Source organism: Rattus norvegicus, chromosome 5 (genome assembly GCF_021556685.1).
Source record: "Rattus norvegicus strain SHRSP/BbbUtx chromosome 5, alternate assembly SHRSP_T2T, whole genome shotgun sequence".
Classification (NCBI taxonomy): domain Eukaryota; kingdom Metazoa; phylum Chordata; class Mammalia; order Rodentia; family Muridae; genus Rattus; species Rattus norvegicus.
The window spans coordinates 88194154-88218782 of record NC_141538.1 but is presented as its reverse complement, the minus strand read 5'-3'; the positions used below and the strand labels follow the sequence as shown (position 1 = coordinate 88218782).

The 24629-nt window shown below is 39.6% G+C and overlaps 1 protein-coding gene and 1 long non-coding RNA gene across 3 annotated transcripts in view; one reads left to right on the top strand and one right to left on the bottom strand.

Annotated features, from left to right (window-relative positions):
- Nucleotides 1-509, bottom strand: part of LOC108350985 (uncharacterized) — a 45128-nt gene extending 44619 nt beyond the window's left edge. For both annotated transcript variants that reach the window (XR_015620255.1, XR_015620254.1), the window contains exon 1: nt 295-509. This is a non-coding gene — a long non-coding RNA (uncharacterized LOC108350985). The remainder of the gene's footprint in view (nt 1-294) is intronic.
- A 115-nt stretch (nt 510-624) lies between these two features.
- Brinp1 (BMP/retinoic acid inducible neural specific 1) overlaps nt 625-24629 on the top strand; it is a 200444-nt gene continuing 176439 nt past the window's right edge. Inside the window, 1 exon segment of the mRNA NM_080482.3 lies at nt 625-1004. The gene's annotated coding sequence lies outside the window, so the exon portion shown is untranslated.

The window sequence follows — 24629 nt, the reverse complement described above, 5'->3', positions numbered from 1 at the left end:
CCCAGGCCTTTTCCCTGTCTCTGGTGGTCCCAAGAGAACTTTGCGTTCTCTTCGGCTTCCCACTCTGACATCCTTCCCACGTAAGGAAGTGTGTGCTTAATTCTGGGAGGTTAAGTGGGATCTCGCCTACACACAAAAACAATTTCCAGTACTCAAAGGGAAACACAGAGACACAACGGGACTCAGACGTGCGTCACCCCAGACAAAACCCACACTCAGGTATGTGCATGCAGTCACGTTAAGCTCCCGCATAATTAGAAATACCAGACGCTCGCGCATCACTCAGCTACAGACCCGGTTCAGCTAGAATCACGATTCGGGATCTGCGCGCATACGATCCTTTGGGGTGCTCACGTAAGGAGACTCGCCGCACTGTCCCCAGACTCATGTGAGTTCCCCTGAAGCTCATCCTTGGCCCACCCAGTCCGCCCCTCCCTTCAGGCGGCCCCACTTCTCTTCCCCCACCGCCTGAAGACGTACAAAACACTCTTTGGAATCTACCCCGGCTCTCAGCTCCTCCCTCCCCGCCCCCGGCAGCCTCTCCCCCATTCATTTTCCTCCGTCGCCGGCAAAGTCCCTCCCACTACCTAGCCCGGCCTCCGCTGCTCCCCGCCCGCAGACCGCGGCGTACTTGGACTTCCCTCTCCATTCGCCAGCCGCCTCGCTCCGGGTCCCCACGGCTGCGAACTGATCTGGCACGGGGGGGTGGGCAAGAGGAGGAGAAGAGCGCAGGCAAAGGAGAAGGCTAGAGAGACAGAGAGCCGGAGGCAGAGGGAGTAGTGGCCACCTTCCGGAGCCGGGATTCATGCCTGTCCTCGGGACCAGCCAAGGGGACTTTAAGGCTGAGTATGAGCCAGGCTGCTAGGAGCCAGGTACCCCCACGCCTGCAGTCCCCGCGCCGTCCCCGGTATGCGAGCTGGACGCAGGGCTCTTCCAAGTTCCCACCGAGCCGAATAAAAAGCGTCCTCCTGCTGTTCTCCGCCAAAGACGGACATTGACTCCAGGTAAGACGACTCCCGGCGCAGCTCCCCACAGCCCCTCTGCCCTTGGAACCCGCCCCGGACCGCAATTGGGGCGCCCCCGCCCGCACCTCCCATCCCCCTTCCAGCACCCTCGTCCGGTCTTCCCTCGCCTCCAAGTCCTCTTCTATTCTGGAGACTGGGGTTCCTGTAGATTGGACTCCATGGGTTAAATGCGGGTTTTAGTAAGTGTCGTGTGTGTCCCCGCGCGCTCCCGACGTGTGTACCATGGTGGGAACTTGATGTGGTGGTAGTGTATGTTTGCCTGTGAAGCGTCGTTTGCGTTTGATGCGTGGTGTCGTGTGTGTGTGTGTGTGTGTGTGTGTGTGTGTGTGTGTGTGTGTGTGTGTGTCCCTGTGCCTTATAACCTACTTTCAACGCGGTTTGTGTGTGTGTGTGTGTGTGTGTGTGTGTGTGTGTGTGTGTGTGTGTGTGCGTCTGTGTATTTTTAATTAGATCTCTTCAGCTTACAGGGAATGGAATAGGGTTCTTACTACAGGATCACGTAGCCTCCGGGAAGCCCGCTGTGGACTTCCTCTTTGGTCTCTGGGCATTGGTTTGGTAGAGATGTAGGAATATAGACGGTGCCTTTATTTAGCCCAATGTTGGTACTTACGAAGGAAAAATATCGTCTAAATCACGGGATAGTTCTGCACACTTGAACTCACCATTATAAATGAAAGAGACATGTCCAAACCCCTAGGCAAGAGAGATGCTGTCCCTTTAAATTCCACACTGGGCAGACTCCAGGATTCTGATGGGAATTTGGAAAGGCTGAGTATGGAGTGAGAAGGAAAGGAGGAAATCAGGGATCTCCTTATCTACTGCATGACAAGTCTTAGGTAGAGAGATCACCCTGTCTTGCTGTTGCAATCAACACACACACACACACACACACACACACACACACACACACACACGCCTTTTGTTTAGGGGGTGGTCTGGGTAAGTTTGCCTGAATCATCTCAGGGGAAAAGAGTAAGCATCCTCTGGCAATGTGATCGTCCATCTCAGCTACATTGGGTACCAGAGAAAATAGCATTTGGGGCAGCTCTGGGTGCTTTGGGAGGAGACTGATAAGGTACTTTCCTAGGATATATTATTTTTGCCTTCTCCATCTCAGACAAGCTTTGGAAGCCCTAGAATCTCTTCTTAAAACAGTGCTTTCTCATGCCTCCAGGAAGTTAGGAAGCTACTAGGGAAGGGAGAGAGATTAGTGTGTTTGGGGGTGATGGTGGTGGATGGGAGGTGGAGGTCTATATGTGAATATTTAAGGACCAATAGCTACAATTTGTGAGGGACGGTGGGTAGGGAATCCATCACAGAATGTGGTGGTAGTTGACTTAAACTGCTGTCTGGTTTGCACCTCACATTTGATGCTTGGCTCTAAAATACTGCCAAGGACAGGGAGGTCTGGAAAGACTCTCAGGAAGACAATTTGAGGTAAGGGTCTCCTTCCTATTTCCTCTACCATTTAGGAGTCTGTTTAGGTAAATACTTTGGCCACCCTGCCCAGGCACAGTTGGGCTTTGGTCCTGGAGCCAGCCATTGATTTGATTCCCGGCTGCCTTTTAAAGGCTTGCCCTACTCAGCAAAAAATGCTGAGTTTTACTGCTGTTAGCATGGCTTCCAGACTAGGCAGCTGTTACTTTCTCAAGGTAAATGGCAGCCATTCTGCTTGTAAGCAGTGAAGCTAGAAGATGAGGCTGAGGTGGTGTGATAGAGAGTCTAATGGGTCACTAGAAAGGCCTCTTGAGAGGGAAAGAAAATAGAAATATACCTGTTTTTTTTTCTCTTAAACACTTATAGGTACGTTTGTATCTTCTGAGTAGAGATAAAAGCAAACGTGTGTTTGCAGGAACCTGCCCCGGCTGGTGGGTGTCTGTTCTACCTGCAAGCACTTGCACACATACCTTTTTCTGGCTACAGGCTGATCTCTCAGGCTGAAGACTTCAGGAGGGCATGCCTACAGAGTAGACTTTACAAAACTCAGGTTAGATCACAGCATCTTAGTGCAGTTTTGGGAGGGATTTTGCAAGTAGAAGAGCCCTCATGTTGGGAAAGGTTCTCATTATCTCTGGTCCAGTGTATAAATGAGCTATTGCTATTAAACAGCAACCAGGCAGGACTGTGGCTCAAAGAGAGGATGACAATTCTAAATATTCACTCGAAAATTGGTGGCATGGCCAGGACTAGAACCCAGGGAGTTATTCAGCCAGTCAATGTCTTTTTTGTTTGTTTGTCTTTTTGTTTGTTTCATTACCCTGTTCAGGAACTCACAACACCCTTATCCTACCTGCCCACCATACTTCTCAGGGTAATTGACTGTCTTCCCTTCTGGAACTTCTCGTTTCAGAGATGCATCTCAGACTTTCTTCATATGAATGTATGACCCAGGAGAGAAAGTGCATAATGCCTCAGCCATTCTTCCTGCTGCACAAAAGCATTTGGAAACATATGAACACACAGGGATGCAGAGAGAGAGAGAGAGAGAGAGAGAGAGAGAGAGAGAGAGAGAGAGGGGGGGGGGGCATCAGATAATTAAATGCACATGGAGATCCAAGACTATATGACTGGTATATAAAACCCAGTAGAAAATTTGGACCGAATTGACCCTTTTATGAGAAAAGTTTTGCTTTCTGGAGAACAAAATATATACTTAGACATTCATGCAAATACTCTAGGAAAACTACTGACATTATTTTAAATTTTATGTCTTACATTCATGGTATAAGCACAAGGAGCATACACAAGAATATATATACATTCATACACACACACACACACACACACACACACACACACATATATATATACATATACTTATATATCCAGAAGCCTTCCCTTTCTAATACATTCTTTTAAATGTGACTAACCTCTTAAACTCTGCAAGAAATTGAACTACCCTTTGTAAGTGCATGGCTTGTAGGTGGGCTTGGACTTACAATCTCAGGGAAAAGAAAATATAAAGAAAGCCCTTTGAGTCACAGGACCTTCAGAAGTCAAAATCAATTTCACTAAAATGAAAAGTATGTTACCAGTCTTTTAGATGCTCCTTTTGAGGTGCATGGAAATACTTAGAAATACAGCGATTTTTAGGCCTCTCTGCAATAAAGCCATTAACAACCTCACAAACATTCTTTTCTGGAGCTGGATGGCACTTTAGCTCCCAGAAGGGGGAGCTGTGACTCCATTTCTGCCATGGAGAAAGAGCTCTGATATTCCAAATAAGCTCTGGGCCCCCCCCTGCTGAGTTGAGAAGGCCTGGCTCCTGCTGTAGGAAATGTGACTGTAGCAGCATAGGTGGGGATTGTAAAAATGTTCTCTCCTGCTCAGTTCAAGTGGGACATCTCTTTCTTAGTGCTTTCAAGAGAGTTTATGCTATTTACCAAATAGTTCTCTCCTCTTTTTCCTTTTTTTTCCTCAACCAGTCTTTGCCCCCAAAAGACCCTGCAGTATGTGAGGAAATATTTTCTGATTTGCACATGCTTTCTCAGCCTTGTTTCTTAGATGAAGTCATTAAGAAATATCACCAAAATAGGCCCTTAAAGTTACTCATAGCATCTCACTTCCCTGCATCCTCTGATCTAAAATCCAAAGTTTAACAAGTAAGTTAATGAACTCCTGTAACCATATCAAACAACAACAGGAAACATAGGAAGAGTCATCAAATATAATTTTTCAGACTATCTCCCCATTGCTTTTCACTATAATCTTTCATATGAATGATAATGGATGCATCGTAGTTTTCTTCATCATTCAAACCCCACACATTTTAGCAGCTCTTTGAGATGATCCTTCTTAGAAGTCTTCCCAAGGTCTTGTTTCAGAACCAATCTCTTGTAGCTGGATTTTGATATAATTTTGCTGGAAACCTTATTTATTTAGTTTTAATCTCTATTTGTTCTGTTTTCAGTCACACTAGGAAAGCTTTCTCTTTATCACATCAACATGTGCTCATATGAGCAGCATTTCTCTTTTACTAGCTGGCGAGTGGCACACAGTAGTTGCTTTATCATTTTTTTGTTTTTGTACGCATATTCAGTTTCAAAAAGTCATCTGTCAGTGCTCCCTCCCCCTAAAATTGATTCTTATTTACTCAAAACAAAGCTATTATGCCTTCGACACCACATCACTTAACTCAACCACTCAGGAGTACCAGTGACAGTACTGACAGGTAGTCATATCAAACTTGACAGTGCTACTTGCTGTGTTCCAGGCTCTTTAGTTTTATTTTCTCCTGTAATCTTATTCTCATCCAGTGAGGCAGATATACTTACTATACAGAAGAAAGGGAAACTGCTTTTGTCCATCTCCTTTTAAGCAGAGGGCAAAGATTTGAACTTTTCATGAGCATCTTCACTTTTCTACTACACAATCAAGGTCACTCACAGCCATTGATACCACCATTTTCAATGGATGCTAGGAACAACTGGAGCAGATTGTTGTCTCTTTGGAGCTGATGCTCTGAAGATATTGTGAAACCTCTGGATTTACAATAAAAATAAAGTTTTTTTTTGAGGAATTTCTCTGTGAAAGATTTTCGACAATCAAATCTTCTATGGTAACACAGGCAACATGTGTCTCTGTAGTCTCAATTTTAATCTAACAGTAAGTTAATTGCCACACGAAGTACCCTGGGCTAAATCTGGAGAGATTTTTGGGATGTTTTCTTATTTTTAACTGTAAATCTTCCTGTTATATATAAGGCCTCAAGATTAAACAACTGTGATGATTTTCCAGTCTTCAGGTTTTTACATGATATCTAAATATCTAAGTATCATATCATTGAAAACACTCTCCTTTGAGACTTAGAGCTGGATTCATGTGGTATTTATTTGAAAAGCTTGTCTTGTATTGCACACTTGATAATGATCATTCTCTAGATTTTCTTGCCTTTAGGGTATGAGGATTGGGTTAGAATCGAGAGAAAGAATTTATATATTTTCAATAGCAGTAGAAGCTGAGTGTTTTCTACTTGGCATATGTTGCTCTAGAACAGTACTGTTAAACTGAACTTAGGAGAATAAGAATATATTTTCCATGTTAGGCAATGTGGTAGCCACTGCATTCATAAATGTGCCAATGGATTCCATTGAAATCAGCTTTTGATTTCATTTAACATTTATTTGTTTTTCATTTTGATTTGCACAGCTGTATGTGGCTGGTGGACACTAAAATGGACAGTTCAGGTTTAGACATCACTAATGTTTTATATATTTGGTTGTGAGCCTAGCCTTTAACAGCTGAGCCATCTCTCCAGCCCATCACCAATGTTTTATGAAGACAGTCCTGCTTTGATTGGAGTTCACATACGGAGGAAAGGATGGCTAATAATGAGTAAGCAAATAGAAAACCACAGTAATTAAATCTAATATTAAATGTCATACAAGTAATTTGGTCTCCCATGCTAGAAGGGAAGGTGGGCGATATAACTTTAGATGCGTTAGTCATAAAAAGCCATTTCTGAAGAAATAGTACTGATGTTGAGATTTATGTAAGAAAAATGAATGGTGTCACTATGCAGGGGGATGGTTAAGAAGGCTAAGGATGTACAGATTCTCACAGTAGATGAAGCTGTAAATGAGAAGGTAGTGATATGAGATGAAAAAGAGAGACAGAACCCACATCAGAAAGGTTTTGTACAAGAGGGCAAGAGGTTTTGACATCTCTTTTGACAAACCTTTAGTTGGGTAGTACGAGGCCCGAGAATGGAAGGCATTCTGTAAATTGACAGGTCATTTTCAGGTATTCTCTTGTGCTCTCATCACGCCCATTTTTAATCACACATTCCCGGGTGTTCTTCACTTCCAGTCCTGCTTAGAGTACCATATTCTAGAAACCTTTAGGCTTAAAACACAAAGGTCAATGGATAGAATAGGGGGAAGAGAATGAACCTGTGGGCAGCAGGTAACTGATACATGCATGAAAGAGGGGATCCTGGCTGCAGTTTCAATTTACAAAGGTATATTGAATATATTCTTTGCAAAACAATTTGAACAAAGTGCTTGAACAAATATGTTAGTGAAAGTTGATAATGTAGGCCATCTAACAAGAGATATGCAAATTCCCCAATAGTAATAAGGGGGTGATAATTGCCATTTAAAAAACCTCATAGAGTCTAGGGAAAGGGGAAGGCTACTTAGTGGTCTGGAAATTTACATATATATATATATATATATATATATATATATATAATATCTCCTTTACTTCAAAACTTCATTTGATAAAAGTACAGAGACATAAGGCTCTTGATATTAATCCTGCTCCTCTTGGTGTCTATAAAGACTCCTTAAGGGCCTCTCTTTTTTTGTCCATATTTGCCTTCTGTATAGAAGGCCCATATTGTGGCTTAGCTTCCTGAAGAGACATTGCTAGGTTGTATGGAAATGCAGCATGACAAAGTTCTTCTAAAAGCAGAGAGAGACACATGCATGGTGACTGTGCTTCATCATAAGAGTTAGACGTCCTCTCAGAGATGAGCCAATCTAAAGGAAGTCATACCTCACAGCACTGATTGTGATTCAATGCAGGCTGGCTGAGTGGGATAGATGGCGAGCCTGTTGCCACTGGTGCAACTCTTAAGAGCAAAATGATTAAGTATTACCATGAAAACCACTATACTCCTGGAACAGAGCAGCCCAAAATGTTTTTTTTTACAAATCCACAGACAGTCCTTACTACTGAAGGGGCAAAGAAGACAATTAAGAAAATAATGAGGCCAAGGAAAAGTGAAATTAATTTTTTTTAATATGAGAGTGAACAGGATTTTTATCTCCCAGGGGACCTATCTTTTGGAGATTGAAAGTGGCCTTAAGGAGGATAGCCTGAATAAGACTGGGTGTGAGAAAGTGAACAATGGTCAGTTACCAGAGTTGCCTGCTATCCCCACACAGGAAGAGCAAGCCTGATGAAGGGCCACAATTTATCATTCTTAACAAATTCTGTTCTCACAGGGTGCAGAGCTGAAAGAGGCATATTGGTTTCGTCTTGGGAATAGCTAAGTAACTGTATCCCCCCAAGGGTGGGAGGTAGATCCATAATGCTATTAACTAAAGTACGATGCAATCGTTTTTTGTGTAAGCTGTAAAGGTTGGAACAGCAGGGCTCCAAGTAAATGGCCCATCTGAACAGTTAGAACCCTTTGTAAGGGTTAACCCAATACAAGTAGCAAAGGCATTCCGACATATAATTTATCTAGCTTTGCAGATGCCCAGAAAATGAGCCCGTGGGGAAGAATGGATCCTGTGAGTAGAGTGGAGTAACCAGGTTACCGATTACAAGTTGATTTAGATGGAAGAAGGTTGCATGCATATCACCGGGATGGCTGCACTTCAGAAGAACCACCCTATTAAAGAATAAGTTCTCAAGTTGCTATTCTAAGAATCAGCCATCTGTAAAAATAGATGAAATGCTTTACATCTGTAGGAATCCTTGGGGTATGCAGAAGCCCCATGAAAAACCTAGAAGAGCATTCTCTCAGAATGCAACATAGACCATAGCCTTGAGCAAATGTGTTGCTGTTTATATGGGAACTGGGTAAACTAAATTTCTCATACAATTGATGAGTTCTGAGTTTACAAGCACATTTTAGGGAAGCACCTACAAGGAACCTTTCTTGTACTATAAAAACATCTGTACAAGCACAGAAGCCATTTAAAAAGAGAAAATCAGCATTTTGCTATTTGTAGGCGTGTAGAGGAAAGATTGAAAAATAGATTACCTGGGAAGGGCTGGTAATGTGGTTTTGCTGCTGGGACACATTTTGGAGACTTGACTCTTTAGAGGAAGTGGTCCTCATCAAGTACCATTTCTGGAGATGGCAAAGGCTGGGGAGGTTTGGGAAGGTTATGAAGAATTTTATTTTAAGTATAAATCAACAAGACAGCATCATTCAAAGTCCAGTGAAGCCTTACAAATAATTTCCTAAATTATAAGTAAGCCAGCTGCATTTTTGCTCTTTTTCTCCTCCCTTTTCTTGCACTAGCAAAAAATACATTTACTCAGAGTTCAAAGTCTTTGCCCACAACATTTAAAGATGGCTGAAATGGCAGTATTATAAAACTCCTCTTGAACTGGGACCACATGTGTATCAAGCTTCTTTGATTACGCTTGTTGTACTATATGGATATGTAGTAGATTCTTTGAGGTATATTGTTTATAAGCCCATAGCAGGTAGAATAAACTCCCACTCTGGAGATGGGAAAATCGAGGTTTGTAACAATAATGTTTTCTGTTGAGACCATATACCAAACCAATGGTGCGTTATGGAGTACTTGAACCTGTTTCTAGCTGACTTGAAAATGGAAAGATTAAAAGCTTGACAGCTGGAGTCTGAATAACTGTACCTACTAGCTCTCTAACCTTAGCAAGCTTACCTAATGTCTTCATTTCAGTTCCACCATCTGTAATATAAGGGAAACAAAAGGGACTCTGTATGAAAGAGAGATGGGGATTTAATGAGTTGATTCAGTAAGTGCTTCAAACCGTACTTGGGAGGTGGTCACAACCTCATACTATTAACTAGTTTTGCTTTTATTACTGCTATGGTGTGATGTATCAGACTGAGCATTATTTTCAGTCTTAGGTTTGTTTTCCACCTGGAAAAATCATACACAAAAGTGATTACTTTTAGGTTGGAGACATGACCTTGTAAAGGAACTCTTGAGATCATTCTTACAAACCAGCCCGGCATCCCTCAGTGTAGCAGTGTGACAGCAGTGTTTATAGGAGAGACTGAGAAAGTAGGAGAAAGGCTCAATAGTATGCAGAATTACTAAGGCAGAATTTGTAATTCTCTGTGTTGCTATGGGTCAGAAAGCAGATGTGGATGGGTCATTGACCATGAGAGCTGAATGTCATCGTTCATATAGGCCTGTTTAATTTTCTCTCCTTTTCTTTTGTCTTATTGTGTACATAGAATCATTCTCTTTAAGGTGAAAACAGAACCTCAGTTACCTCAAGAGCCCAGAGCCCCGGCAACCTCTTTCTCTTTACCTGTCTACTTCAATTTCTAATATGTAAGGCCAGGGTTCCTGTTAGGTTTACCTGAAAGCATGGATGACTGACAGTAACTGGATGCTCGGTGAACTTGGTTTATCTTTGTCTTCATGATTGCCTTTTACATCATCAATGCCATTTACTTTATCAAGTTCCTAAATACCTTGAAATGATTTTTATATTATATTTAACCTTGAGTGTGATACTCCAAATTTAGAATTCTGTCCGTTTTCCCAAAAAGTACTCTCCGTCTACAAAAAAATGAAGAATTCACTGTAAAATATGCAATAAATGACAATATCTGACCTCAAGCCCTTGTCTACTATGACACATTAAATGTGATGTTATTTTCTGAATTGTCCTCCCTTCTTGCATTAGCCTAAGACATTGACCAGCTAGTAGTTGCTTCTAGCCCAACCCAAGTAGCTTCTTATAGTGGGGGTTGATGGCTGCTACTTGGCCTCTATTATCTTGGGCTAGGTCAGTCATTGTCAATCATCAACCATTATGTCATAAGCCTTTGGCTTCACTTCTGATCTTTCACTTGCCTAAAGTAGGAAGGCATCCATTGTAATTTTTCCAGAAGTTATAAATGGAACTGCTGGAAGGAGCTTCCTAAATCCTCCCTAACAATATGCATTTTACTTCCTTTCCTTCTTTATCTGTCAGTATCATGAATATCTTCCACTCTTGTTGGGCGTTCTGGCTGCCAATTTCATAGCCTCCTAAAATAGTAATTTAATTTTACAATGCCTCTGTAGGAAACCTTAGCTTAGCCTGTTTATTTGCACTCCAATCATGGAAGTTCAAATGCTGCTGAAACCAGGGCCAGTAGTCATCGAATAAGCAAGCTACTTTCTAACTTGGAGCCAATGCCAATATTTTGCTTTTTATGGAAAGAGTAACTCCAAACCTACCTGTCATCTCTGTGATCTCACTGCCACTGTTAAAAGCAACTCAAGAAATTGTAGGGTGGAGATGGCACATATTTCACAGCCCGATGTTGCAAGATGCTCAACATATTCTATGTTTCTGTCTTTTTGTCTCTTCTCTATTTACTTGAACACATACATACTTACATGTAGTCAAGAAAATGGACACTGAACACAGTTCAGAACAAGAAGAAAAAAGAACTATAGATAGTTTGAAAAACGTTCAAGTAGAGTCACCCCTTCATAACACTGTACCATGATCTCAGTCATAATTGTAGGATCACCTGCTATTAGAAAGTAAACTTGCACAGAACTTTAAAATGGAGAGCGTGCAAGGCTACAAATGTGTAGTGTGTGTGTGTGTGTGTGTGTGTGTGTGTGTGTGTGTTCTCTTTCCATTTAATGCACATTTTGTGAATAAATTGAGAAGAAAGAAAGAAGCCATTAGAAGGGATGATGAATGGAAGACAGTGAGAAAAGATGAAGAGGAGGGAAAATAATATGTTTGTATGAAAATGACACAATTACATTTTACCCCCACTAATAAGAAGGGGATTTGTTTTGTTTTGATTGCTACTAGGAGATCTCAATCAAATGCTACAGGAGAGATGGGATAAGGTTAGGAAAGACGTTAAGATGTAATGAAACAAAGTTTTGCTACTTGAAAACAAAGAAGCAATAAATAAGAGCAAAAGCAATAGGGTACCTAGTTGCATTATTATTGTTGTAAAAATATAAAAATAAAAAAGTAGTAGTCTTTTACCCTGCTAGGTCCACGCCGCGGTGCCCCAAGATATCTGCTAGATATCTTGGCGGAAACACAGCCCAACCGCACACTTTCCTACTCTCAAACCCTCACATAAAAGAACACACAACACAATAATCTTTGACCCAATTGGTATGATATAATTGCTTAAACATACAAAGCCCAGTACTATCCATCCCTTGAGAACATTAATAACAACCTGTGAATACACAGAGCAGAATCTTAACATCACCTGCCATCTTGTCCTGCCACGGCTTCTCCCCTCTCTCCCTCCTGTCTCTTCCTCTAGTCTCCTCCTCTTCCTTCAAACTTCTCTCCAGCCCATCCTTCCTTCTCCTCCAATGACAGGCCTCCTTCTATCCTGTACCTGCCCCTCACCTGTACTTTACAAATTCAATGGAGAGGTGGTTCTGGTGAAGTCACCTGAGTTTTGAGTCCTTGACTAGGCATCTGTCCTTAGGGGAGTGGAATTAGCATCAAAATACAGTAACTTCAGGGCTAACCACAACACATTATGACAATGTTTTATAGCTGCTGCTGCTGTTGTTGTTGTTGATAATGATGATGATGATGAGAAGGAGGAGGAGGAGGGGGAGGAGGAGGGGGAAGAGCAGGAACATAATTTTAACATCATGGTAGGTTGTTTTAGCAGTGAATGCCATTCAGGCAAGCAGTGCAGGAAAAGAGAGGCTCCTTTACAGGGTTAGAATTGCACATTCAATGCACATGTGGCCTGTGTTTGCTTCATTTTAAAATTAAGGAATAGAGCTGGCAAGGTTTGTCATAGATTAAAGTACTTGCTGGCCAAATATAGGGTTGGAGTTCATATTTTCAGAGTGCATGTAAATGCCAGATGCACATGGTCATAACCTATAGAGCCAGAACTCTGCTAGTCCTGTCAGCGAGGTCTGAGTTAGCTGAGAACTACTTCAATGACAAAAGTAGGGAGGAAGAGACTTCTGGCTTCATCACCATCTGGGTTTCACATGTACATACACGTGTTCCTGTATACAGGAGTGAAAAATAAATAATACCAGGAGAACTTCTTATTTTACACTTCTTTGTGCTAGACATTGTTCTAAGAGCTGTGAAAACAGCTGCGAACCCAAGTGATTAAGACCCCCCAGCCCCATCTTGGAACTTATTTTCTACTTGAGGGAAAAGATGTTATATAAATAATCAAGCAAAAATATAGTGTGTGTCAGATGGTGATAAGTGTAATAAAGAAGAGAAAAAAAATAGACCATGACTAGAGAAGGAAAGTGGGTGGCACAGATGGTGCGGTGGTACAAGGCATGCTAATTTGTGTAAATAGGAAGGGGGACTGCCCACTGGGGAAGGTGGGGTTGGAGTGGGCTGACTTTGAAAAGAAGTCTGGATCCAGAAGACCACAAGGCACATACCTAGCCAGGTAGGGTACTTAGCCTTCCAGGTGGAGGGAGTCAGGTAAAATCTTTACCTCTGAACGTATTTAGAAGGATAATTAGAGTGGTTTGAGCGAGTAAAATTAAGAAGTGGGGCCATGCTCAGGATGGATCTTCTGAAGTGGGATTCTGTGCAAAGAGGCCGATGTGAATACCATGGAGGAAGCAAAAGGAAGTGAGGGAGATATCAGGAGAGTTGGAGCTCCATCCTGACACATCCCCAAGCTATCCCAATTTTTACAGAAGAGATGAAAATGCTTCTAAATTAAAAATAGGACCTCCCCTTAGAAGTTCGTTAGATGTTCACAGTGTGTGAAGAATGTTCCTTCTGAGGACAAAAGGAAAATAAAATTAACCAAAGCACAGAATTATTGTGGTTAATAATAAAAATAAAACACACCATCCCACGCTATTGCTAGCACCAGTGGGCCACATGGCATCTGCAGGATATTTTCATCTCAATCAGCAAAACATCTTAACCCGACTCACTAAGTTTTCAATTTCCATCTCACACTGCCCACTACTCTCTGTCTTTGGTAGTCTCTCTGCCTCCACGACTAGCCCCGTCAGTGACCATCCAGCTAGTTCCGAAGGTGGGTCACCAATGCCATGGAGAGACTGCCTATCTCGTGGCTCCGTTCCTGTGGACTTTGCTCACATTCCCGGCATCCACTCCCTATGGGGAGAGTCACAATTCCCAGTATCCCAGTAAAATCAGAACTCTAAAAGCTTATAATTTATCATTCAGATTTATATCAACAAATCTCACCCTACACAACATCCACAAAATAAAATCTAAACCAATTAATATTGATATTAACTGCCCAACTAGATTAGACAAGTTGTACTATAAAATCCATCCCTTATGGAGTATTAGTAACTCTCTGTGGACCTTTCAGGCCACAGAGATCTGAGTGTCCTTCTCTACTTCCACCTCGGTTCTTCTTCCACCTTTCTTATTCATTTCTTTTTCTGTCTTTCTCATCTCTCCTGCCTTACAAAACTCTGTCCCCGGCTTTCATTTTCACTGCCCTATCACAGGCCTTGCCTTATCTTGTAACTGTTCTCATCTGCATATAGACATCAATCCACACAGAATGAAGTTTACAGACTCTAATCATGTCTTTTCGAAGTATCTTCAGACACCAGGAGATGGAATGATAGGAAATATCTGCATAATGGGGAAGCAGCAGGATCTTCCATGATGTTTTGATATGAAAGTGAATATCACATATAGAAAGCACTTGGGAATATTTCTTATGCTCAGCAAGTGTTCCATAAACGCTTAGGGCATCTTTTTATATTGACTTCCATTTGGTGAGTAATTGAAGAGGTATAAGAAGCAAAATATCATAGAATGCATGATTGTTGAATAAAATACTTCTATTTATTAGTAGCTACCTTTGGATAATGTGTTATAAATGAATTTCATTCTTTCTATGATGCTTACCTGTACTTCCCGATATTCTGAAATAAATATGCAGTATGTGGGTAATCAATGCTTTAATTAGTAGGATCAAGGAAATTAGTGAGCAATCCATGGTAGGTTAGAAGAAAAACTGAAATACAAGGGAATTTATGAATGCACATTGTCTACTTTTGTAAGTCATCCTAGGTCAAATGTGAAGATTCAACTTCTTTTTTAATTCACTCTTGGCTTAAGTAATAAAATTCATAATACACTGATGATAGTCTAAGTGATTTGTGATTTCTTATGAACAAAGATTGGCTAATAGCCCCTTAAAACAAAGTAGGATCAAATTTATATTAAATGAAACCATTTTCTGAAGAGAGGACACATGTCAAGGTTTGAGAAGCAGGGATGTGTCCGGAAGCCCTTTCTCTATTTCAAATTTTGGATAGATTACAAACACACACACACACACACACACACACACACACACACACACACACACACACCACTCAAAGAAAAGAAATAAAAGCTTTCAGAACAGGAGCTCTATTGACAAAGGTCACTTTTGTAGCATAGTGTCTAAGCCAAGAATGGCAGTTCACTGCTCAGGTCTAAAACCATTCTTTCATGAGAATTCTATGTGTATTCTCATGTCCTTTTCTATTAGGTACTATTTTACTGTTTTGTTTTGTTTGGAGTTTTGAAAACTCTGAGGACAATCTATTGGATGGCACAATAAATTGGAGAGAAGCAATATATTATATGCACAAACAGTTTAAAACTAATTTCAATCTTACAATAAAGAAAGATTTAATTATTTTTAATTCAAGTGTTCTTGAAACTATCTGATCTTCCAATTTCAACTTTTTCTTTCCTTTAATTTAAATATTAGTACTGTTTGTGACATGTAAAAAGCTGTAAGTAGTAGAAAATATATCTTCTATAGAAAGACTGAAATATTACATTCGTGGTAAATTTATGTATATTTAATTTTGATAATATAAATTATTTTAGAATACATGATCATAACAAGAAAACTATCAGAAGGTAATAAAGAAGGATATTTCCTTGATTTAATGTACACGTCATTTTTCCCTTCTCTCTCTCTCTCCTTTCTAATTAGTTTACTATCTTACTTGTTCTTTCTTGCTTGTTGCCATCCTGTGTCTCCTTGTAGCTTTGGTTTCCTCATGTCTGATTATGAAACATCTTTGATGAGTAGACTAATTTTTCCGATTTGAAGCCATTAACAGTCTTATTGCAGGCAGACATATAATTTGATTTTATGCAGAGAAGCTGGTTCTAAAGTTGGAGAATAACTATATACAATGTGGATTAAAGAAGATGGCTATTCCAGAGGGCATTTGAGTTACACCACAAGCTGTGTGGAGATAAAAGCCATTTCAGATGGAGAATAGGATCAGAAGTATTTCAAGTGTTTCCAGAAAGCATGCTAGAGACTGATGCTAGGGAATTAATTCTCAGGTAGGCAATTTAAAGTTTCAGGATTTAGATCTAATAATTCTATTTATATAGTTTCTGCTGACTATTTGGAGATTTATTAACTTTAATTAGATCTACAATTGAGAATGACAGAGAGGCAGGTGGGAGAAGGGAAAAGAAAATCCATAGTAAGCCTTTTGTAGGTCATGACTGTGTTATAGCTACCCTACAGAAGATGTACATATAGACTAGGAGAGTGGCAGGAAAGTGGATGGAGTTACGAAATGCTGGGTTGGCAGGACAAAGGGAAGTGTGGGGTTAAAGATAGCTTCTTCTAAGGTTGTGCTGATCAGGGCTTCCTCTCTCTAAACACTGCTTCCAGAAACAGCAGGATCTCAATTATCTCAATGTGGGCTGTAAAATTCTAAAAAAAAGTTCTCAAAACAAAATTAAGTTTAATTTGCTTTAATTGAAAAATAAACACATGCCATGTACAGCAGTCACAGGAGGAGGAAAAAGGGCCAGGAAATCAAATGAACTGTTGGGTATGGAAGTCCAATATTAGATACAATAAACTTGGAATTGTTATTGATTGAGAAAAATGTGTTTAGGCTTATATAAGAAATAAAAAACAATGGTCACATGTCTGATGTTCTGTGCATTTGATAGTTTTATTATTTTTAAAGATTGGAGAGTATTTGAAAAACTGTGAAGTTGGAGTCAACAATTTGAGCTTCACCATTCCATAAATCACTTTAAGGGATTTTGATAAATCATATTTAGTTCCATTTTTATTATCTGTACAATAGGTGAAATAGTCATCATATTTCTAAGAGGATTGCATAACTAATATACACAGAAATTTTAAACTCTTAAGAGATAGTATGAGTGGATGCACAGGGGAAGAGGAAAAGGATGAGGAATGTTGGAAGAAGGCATTGACAGAGAAGAAGCAGGCTACAGTGAGGCCAGCTGACTCAGTGTTAGTAATTATTAGGAGCTTTGTGTACAGACATTAGGGGTCTGTGCTAGACGTTAGGAATAAACATTTGACTCTGCCCTCATAGCACTTACATTCTAGCAGTACGTATTCTAAATATTTAGGCCATAAAATGAAGTTACAAACAAAGACAGGCAAAGAGACTTCCCTTCAGATACAAGTAGCATGCTCTTGGAGCTCTTTTTCTCTACTGGATCTTTTTCCTTTTTGTGGACTCTGTTTTTCCCACTAAGTAGAGCCACTTTGGCCCCTTTCAGATTCTCCCTGCCTCAAACAATGGCATGACAATGTTATTCTCACCAAGAGATTTGAGCTTCAAATTGTAAGCTATAAATGTCAGATTCTTATAATATTGACATCTGAGAATAATAGTTGTAGAATTTTAGAACTACCAGAACTTCAAATCATAGAATCTTAGGATAATAAAAATTTAGGATAATAAAAAAGTTAGAGTCAGAATCTCATAGGCTCATAGAAAGTAATACTGGTGGAACGTAAAAATCCAAACGTAGTACCATCAAATATTAAAAGTCCTAAGATTATAACATTAGAGTTTTTTCAGAGAAAGTGACATCTTTGGTTTTCTTGTGTGTTTTTCCTCAACATATGAAGAAGAATAAGCAGTTAAGACATATAAGTATTCAGAAATAAATGTGCATATATAATGAAACATGGGAGATGAAGTAGTCATAACACTTATAGCAAACCCATTGGCCAAAGGACACCCACAGTAGTGACACATGGATTTTCTGGGTGTTCTAGCACTTCCTAACAGAATGATGGATGGCTTTATTGACACCCAAGACAAACACTTACCTTGAGCAAAAGAAAGCTTGAAGCTAAATAGGATTACCATCTTTACTCACTGGCCAGCTCTGATATAATCTTTATGTTGTCTGTCATTTTAGAAACTGCTTCTCTAACTATGCATTGTCTTAGGACAATGCTAAATTTAGCTTGAGTAACATTCATGCATGACAGTTTTTGATGCTGTTTCCAAGGCAGTAGTTTGCATGTCTGGTGACTTAGACATTTATTCCTGTTCTTGTCCCCAACTCTTCCTTTCTCGTACACATGATAAACCACTGTTGATCTTCACTCTGCCGTATGTTTCCGGTGAAACATTGGCTCAGATCATCTAGACTTGTTTTAATCTTGGAATCTGTTTCATATGTGACATTTATTTCCTCCAGAATCTATATACTCTCACAGGTCTTCATATTCAGTCATCTATTTTGACAGGTAAAGGAAGAATCAGATTTAGAGAAGTTCATAGATTGAGCCAAGCTCTCTGGTTTATTCTATGAGAGCTGGGTGTTTATGTCGATGGTGGTGGTGGTCATGGTGGTGGATGGTGATGGAGTGTGTGTGTGTTTGTGTGTGCATGTGCACATGTGTGTATGTGATATTTGTTAATACATTTTGTATAGTTCGTATGGTGTTTATGTGGTATGCGTAGAGAGAAGAATATGTGTGATATGTTTGAGATGTATGTGTGATGTGGAGCATATTTCTCTGTGGGGTTTTCTTGTGTGTATGCTTATGATATGTGTGTATGCCATATATGTAGTGTTTACATGTGTCTTTCTTGTGTAAGTGTGGTCTATGTACTTTAGAGTATGTTGTATACTATGTGGTATGTGTAGAGGGAAGAGAGAATGTGTTTATGATATATGTGTACAAGTAAGGTGTATATGATATGTTTATAATATACGTGGAATGATATGTATTTGTGGTGTGAGTGAGGGTAGTGTGTGCAATATGTTTTGTTCATAGTGTGTTGTGTGTAGTGTATTGCGTGATATGTGTATTTGGTGATTTGTGGATCGTTGTTTGTTTGTATTGTGGTTTGTGTGGCATATGATGTGTAATATATGTTTATATATAACATGGTAAGTGTTTGTGGTATGTATGTGCAATGCCTTCATGTGTGTGTCTGTATAGTTTACATGTTTCCGTACACATATGTGTGACTCATAAATAGTGAAGTAACTCTTTTAAATGTGTGTATGCCATTTGTGATTGCATGTGCTCATGGATTCCTAAATGTATTCATATGTGAATAAACTTGCATGGAAATGAATGCTCTCATGAAGAGGTAAGACATGTAAGTGCTTGCATGGTTCATGATATGCATTTGTTAAACATATATTTCTAAAAATAAAGGATGTGCTTGAATGAGATTTATATATTTATATTTAAAACTATTAAGTAAGCATTATAATGTTTATTTGAATGATGTTTCAAATATATCTCTTGGAATTTGATGTGTCTAGGGGTGATAAATAAAGTGGAATTAATATATTACATGTGCTCATGCATGAATATAGTTATATTTATGCATGTGTGGCTGTGTACATGTTTGTGTGTATATGAATGGCTTCAAGTTCATGGGACTATCAGCATTTTCTCATGTGTACTTCTTACTGCTTTTGTGTATATATGTGTATTAATACGCGTGGGTTAAATATATTGCACAGTTTAAACACTAACCATATAGAAAAGCAATCCTTTCTGTTTAGCCCTGTGGACTAAGGGAGAATGAATTGTGTGAGCTATACAGGAAAATCACCAAGGAGATGCAGGATGACAGTTTAATGTAAATTTGACCATATTGCTGACATGACTATGTCCTTTGCAGGGGTTCTATCTGAGAAGTTATTATCTCCCAACAGCTATTTTTTAGAGTATGCATATCCAGTCCCTGCCATGCTGACTGGGCCAATTAATCTTGGGTAGGGCTCTGACTTGAACATTTAGTGAAATTTTCTTCAATGGTTCAGAAGAATAGCTGTGACTGGAGATCTTTACAGACTCCACACAGAACAGTGATTTACAGTACCTGAGTGCCTATGTGTGCTCAGTTAGGAGACAAGCACACAATGTTCTCTCTCCCAGGTCAGGTCTTCAAGTAATTTGAATAGCACTTGAAGTCTGTGTTAAGTGAAGTGAGTATGTCTCCAGAGAATTACACATTTTGATGAGATCATAGGGGGAAAAAAGCAAGAAAAAGAAATGGAGAGCCCAAAATAAGCAAATGCCAGTGGGTACTCACAAAACAGAAGACAGGGAAAAAGAAGGGGTGAGAAGTGTTGATTCAGGGTTAAGTGAATAATTTGAAGTTACATGGGTTCAAGAGGGTGGATATTTCTGTTGGTAATGTTTTTCTCCCTGCATTTCTTTTGCCAGTTTCCTATGCTGGGGGTTTTCCCTGGCTAAGGCCTGAGCCTACATAAATCTTATGCTGCCATTCATTTAGCCAAGCCCCATAAACATTCTGCATTCATTGCACTGAAGTTTAGAGGGACTGAAATAGAACTTTGAAATTCCCCTTCACTTTTAATTAAAAAGTAAAAGGATTTCGGCCAACCCTGGGTTTCCACTTCTTTTTAACCAAGCCTGGCTTTTACCGTTGCTGCAGCTCTATTGTTGCAAATGTGATGCACCGATCCATCTTCCTTGTAATGCGTCTGGGTTTCTGCTCCATCTGTCGAAGAGAAAACATTTGCAGAAATCTTTCAGCGTTTCTCCAAGGGCTGAAACCTCAGTTGTAGCATGAAATGCTAGGCAGGAAGTGGATCCAGACACTGGTGGAGTAGGAAAATTGATAAAATCTGTTTCTGGTATCTTTTTGATTATCGATTCCCACAGCTAACCATTTCTGATATATTCTACCATTGCCACTATGTTTGCAGTTTGTCTCTGCAAGTTACTGGGCACTCCCATGCTGCTTCTTTCCACTTTGTGTTTCAAATGAAGTCCTTAGTTCTGTTCTCAAAAGTCCCTGCTCTTTATTTTTCAGAGACTCCTGGGTGAAGTTTTTCTATTCTTTTATTTTGTGTGTGTGCATGTGTGCATGTGTGCATGTGCGTGTGTGTGGGTGTGTGTGCGTGTGTGTGCGTGTGTTTATGTTTGTGTGTGTTTATGTGTTACATGTTTCTGTGGACGTGTACTTATGTGCATGTCAGTGCACATGCATATATGTGCAAGTAGAGGCCAATATGTGTGTCTTTCTTAATCTCCTAATTTTTGAGGCCAGATCTCTATTATTGGCTACATTAACATGTCTCAGTACTAGGACTCTGCACCCTGCGGAGTATTACAGCTGTATTTCAATATACAGCTTCCCTGTGAGTTGTGGGCATTCACATTCAGGTCCTTATGCTTATATCATGAGTACTTTCTTAACTGAGCCACATTCACAGCTACTCTATTGAGGTTCTCTAATATTCTCTCATTCATTTCTTAATAAAAGGATCATATTTTGATATGGGAGAAGCATTGAAAGACCTAGATTTATGCCTTGACTTACCATGCTTTCACCTGGCAAATTGTTTTCTGAGCCTGAATTTCCTGCGAAAATCTCAGGGGCTGTGAGGATTAAATGGTGTAAACTATGGACAAACGCTTTGCTTAGACTATATGTACCCAGCCAACCTGTTCATTTGTCAGTTATTTTTGCTTGCTTGCTTATTTATTAATGGAGTATTGGCTGTGTGAGCACTATGGACAAAATTTGTTTTGCTATATCATCTCAAAATAAATAAGAAATCCATGTTTTCTGAGAGCTCATAAGCATGACAGCATAGTATTTAGATATGGAGTCATGGGTAGCCCTCTCTTTCCACTTCCTGTGGGGTCTGGGGTGTAATATGACCTTGAACTTGTGTATTCAAAAAGAAAACATTTGCAAATTCATAATACTCACAATTATCAACATGTCTTCAATGGTACGAGGTTAAATATACTCTTACTAGTGCTTCCAATGAGCATGTCTCTTTGGTATTTAACTAAAGTGATTGAAATTCCTTGTCCATATGACAAACTTGCACTTTGTTTTTAGTATCTGTGTTCAGAATTGCTAAAACTTGGTAGAAACAAAATACTCCTTAGAAGGCGAATGAATGTATAAAACATGGTACATCCAGATAATGGAACATTATTCAGACATAAAAAGAAAGGAGATATTATTATGAAATGAAACAATATGAGGAAAGGTTAATGCACATCACTAGTGATTAATTCGGAAAGGCTACATACCACGTGATCGCAACTATAAAACAATATGGAAAAGGCAAAGCAGTCGAAATAGCATTTCAGTGACTATTAGGGATCCAGAGGGGGAGGGGTAAAGAATGGAACACAGAGCTTATAAAATGAAGTTATTGTGCCTGACACTGTAATATTAGACTCATGGTTGCATGTATTTGTTGAGCTCATAAAACATGCATAACCCAAATTGAACCCTAATATAGTCTTTGGTTGCTAAATCCATGACAATACATGTTCACCAATGGACACAGAGGTTTCACTATATTTTAGAGTATGAAACTGGATATGCTATGTAGCTTTATGTATGTAGAGGGGTGGGAGACATTGTGCCCTGTACCTTTCTTTTACTTTTTGATGTGAAACTAATCTTTAAAGAGAAAAGAAATAATGAGAATCTGGGGTAGGAGTTAGGATGGGTACGGGGTCAATCAGAAGAACACTCTAGGAGGAGGAATAACTCGGAGGACAATGTCTATAGGGTAAACTAGGCTTGGACTATCTAAAAATAACTACAGAGATTGTAGGAAGTAAACATAGAGATGCTGGTAACTGGTTGGGAGTGACACATGGGGTTATAATAATGGAGTGAAGTAAAAACTGATCCTAGTTCTCATTTAGAGGTGGGAGGCAGCCATTGATCAGGGCGTGATCCAGGAAGGAATCCAATAATAACAACAGCGGCCTCTTACCTTACAGTTGCCAGACGGTGTCTTCAGTTTTCATTCACCACTCATTGCACACAGAGACACTATGAACAAAGAACAGTGTGACAAGGAAACAGGCACTGAAGGAAGCTGACATCATTTGCCCACATAGATTGTGACTCTCAGGGCTTGAGCAAAAATCAAATCCGTCTGCTTATTATCTCCTCACAATCAGTTTTGCATTATAGGAATGTCTCTGTAGCTCTGGGAAAATGTTAAGCAAGAGACAAATTATGTTTATTCTTGATTGTAAGACAACCCAGAAGAACTCTAAGAAAAGGAAATATTCTGGCAGTTTACATCCGTATAAAATTCTGAAACTCTTCAAGGAGGTAGTTGGGGTCAAGGTGCTTCTAAGAAGTGTGTCTTTTGGCTCAACTTCCTGTTCTAACTGAAAAGAAAACTGGTGTCTGTGAGGGAGCTGGGCTCCCAGGCTTCTGTTAATTAACATCTTCACATTTACCTTATTGGCTCAGTACAGATACCTAACATTTCCAGATAAAATCATGGAGGCTGCCTTCTTTGGCAATTCACTGGAGAAAAAATACCCTAAAGATCATGAAACAACTCATAACCTCTATTTTTTTCTTCTATAATTAGATTTTTTTATAGTATTCTAAATTCCTTGAGGGAAAATCTCTGGAACCTCAAAATCTGTGATCTAAAAGGTCATTGAGATTTTTCTTCTTATTTCTTTGTCAGCGAATATCAATGCACTTGCCACTTCCTTTAGCCTCTTTGTATTCCTGCAATGTTCATTTTAGATGTTTCTCTCATGTGTACACCTGCCCTTAACATCTGCCTTGAACCAATGCTCATAGGTTGCTAGCATAGAAATTTGTAGAACCACTTTTTTGCTGCCATTTTCATCTTCCTACTACATATTGATGTTGGAAATCCACAGTATCTTACAAAACACTGGTAAATATTTTAAAGCCAAATGGCATTTTCTGAAACAAGAGAATATTGATAATTTTGTATTTATCAAAGTATTTGTTTTGTATGTTGGACTTTTTTTACAGCATAGAAGGCTAAAGGTCACAGAAGGCCTCCCATTCTTTATTTGATTAGAGGATACTACTAGGGTGCATATATATATATATATATATATATATATATATATATATATGTATGTGTGTGTGTGTGTGTGTGTGTGTGTGTGTGTGTGTATGTATTATTGTCTATAATACTTAGGGAGAATGTCTTGTCCAAAGTTAATCATCATCATCGGTGTGATAAGTGGGTAAATATGAAGTATCTTTTCTATGTTCAAGCCTATATAATGCATTTCATCCTGATAGGAAACTTCTAATCAAGGTGTCAGAATTTTTTAAACTTAGTTGTTAAATGCCCAGATTCTGCAAATAGTAAATCTCATTGTGTACATGTACCCATTTTCAGTATCTCAGGAGGATGCTTAGTAAGAGAGAGCTTCACTTCCTCTGTCTGCAGGGAGAGGAACAAAACCTCACTGGAATTGTGATGATAGCTTGAGTTGACCAAGGCAGATATTTTGAGGCAATGCTCGGCAGGGCCTCAGTATATCTTAATCTAGTCATTAAGGCACAGCTCAGGAAAAACAAAAGTAGGCATATTGCCTTAGTTGTACCAGAAAGCTTGGGTTCAAATTACTCTTACAGGTCTCCATGAAAAGGAATTTTTGAAGATGAATAGGACATTACTATCATGAAGAGAATCTGATGGGTAGCCAAAGAGATGATGTTACATATGGAAGAGATTTGGGATCACCTAACTTTTCCTTTTGAAACGTGTTTTGAAGAGTTATTGGTAATATCACTTATTTCCTTTGCATGAGGAGTACTAGCAATCTTTAAGCTGATGGGCATTCTTTCAATAGAGACAAGAGAAGTAGAA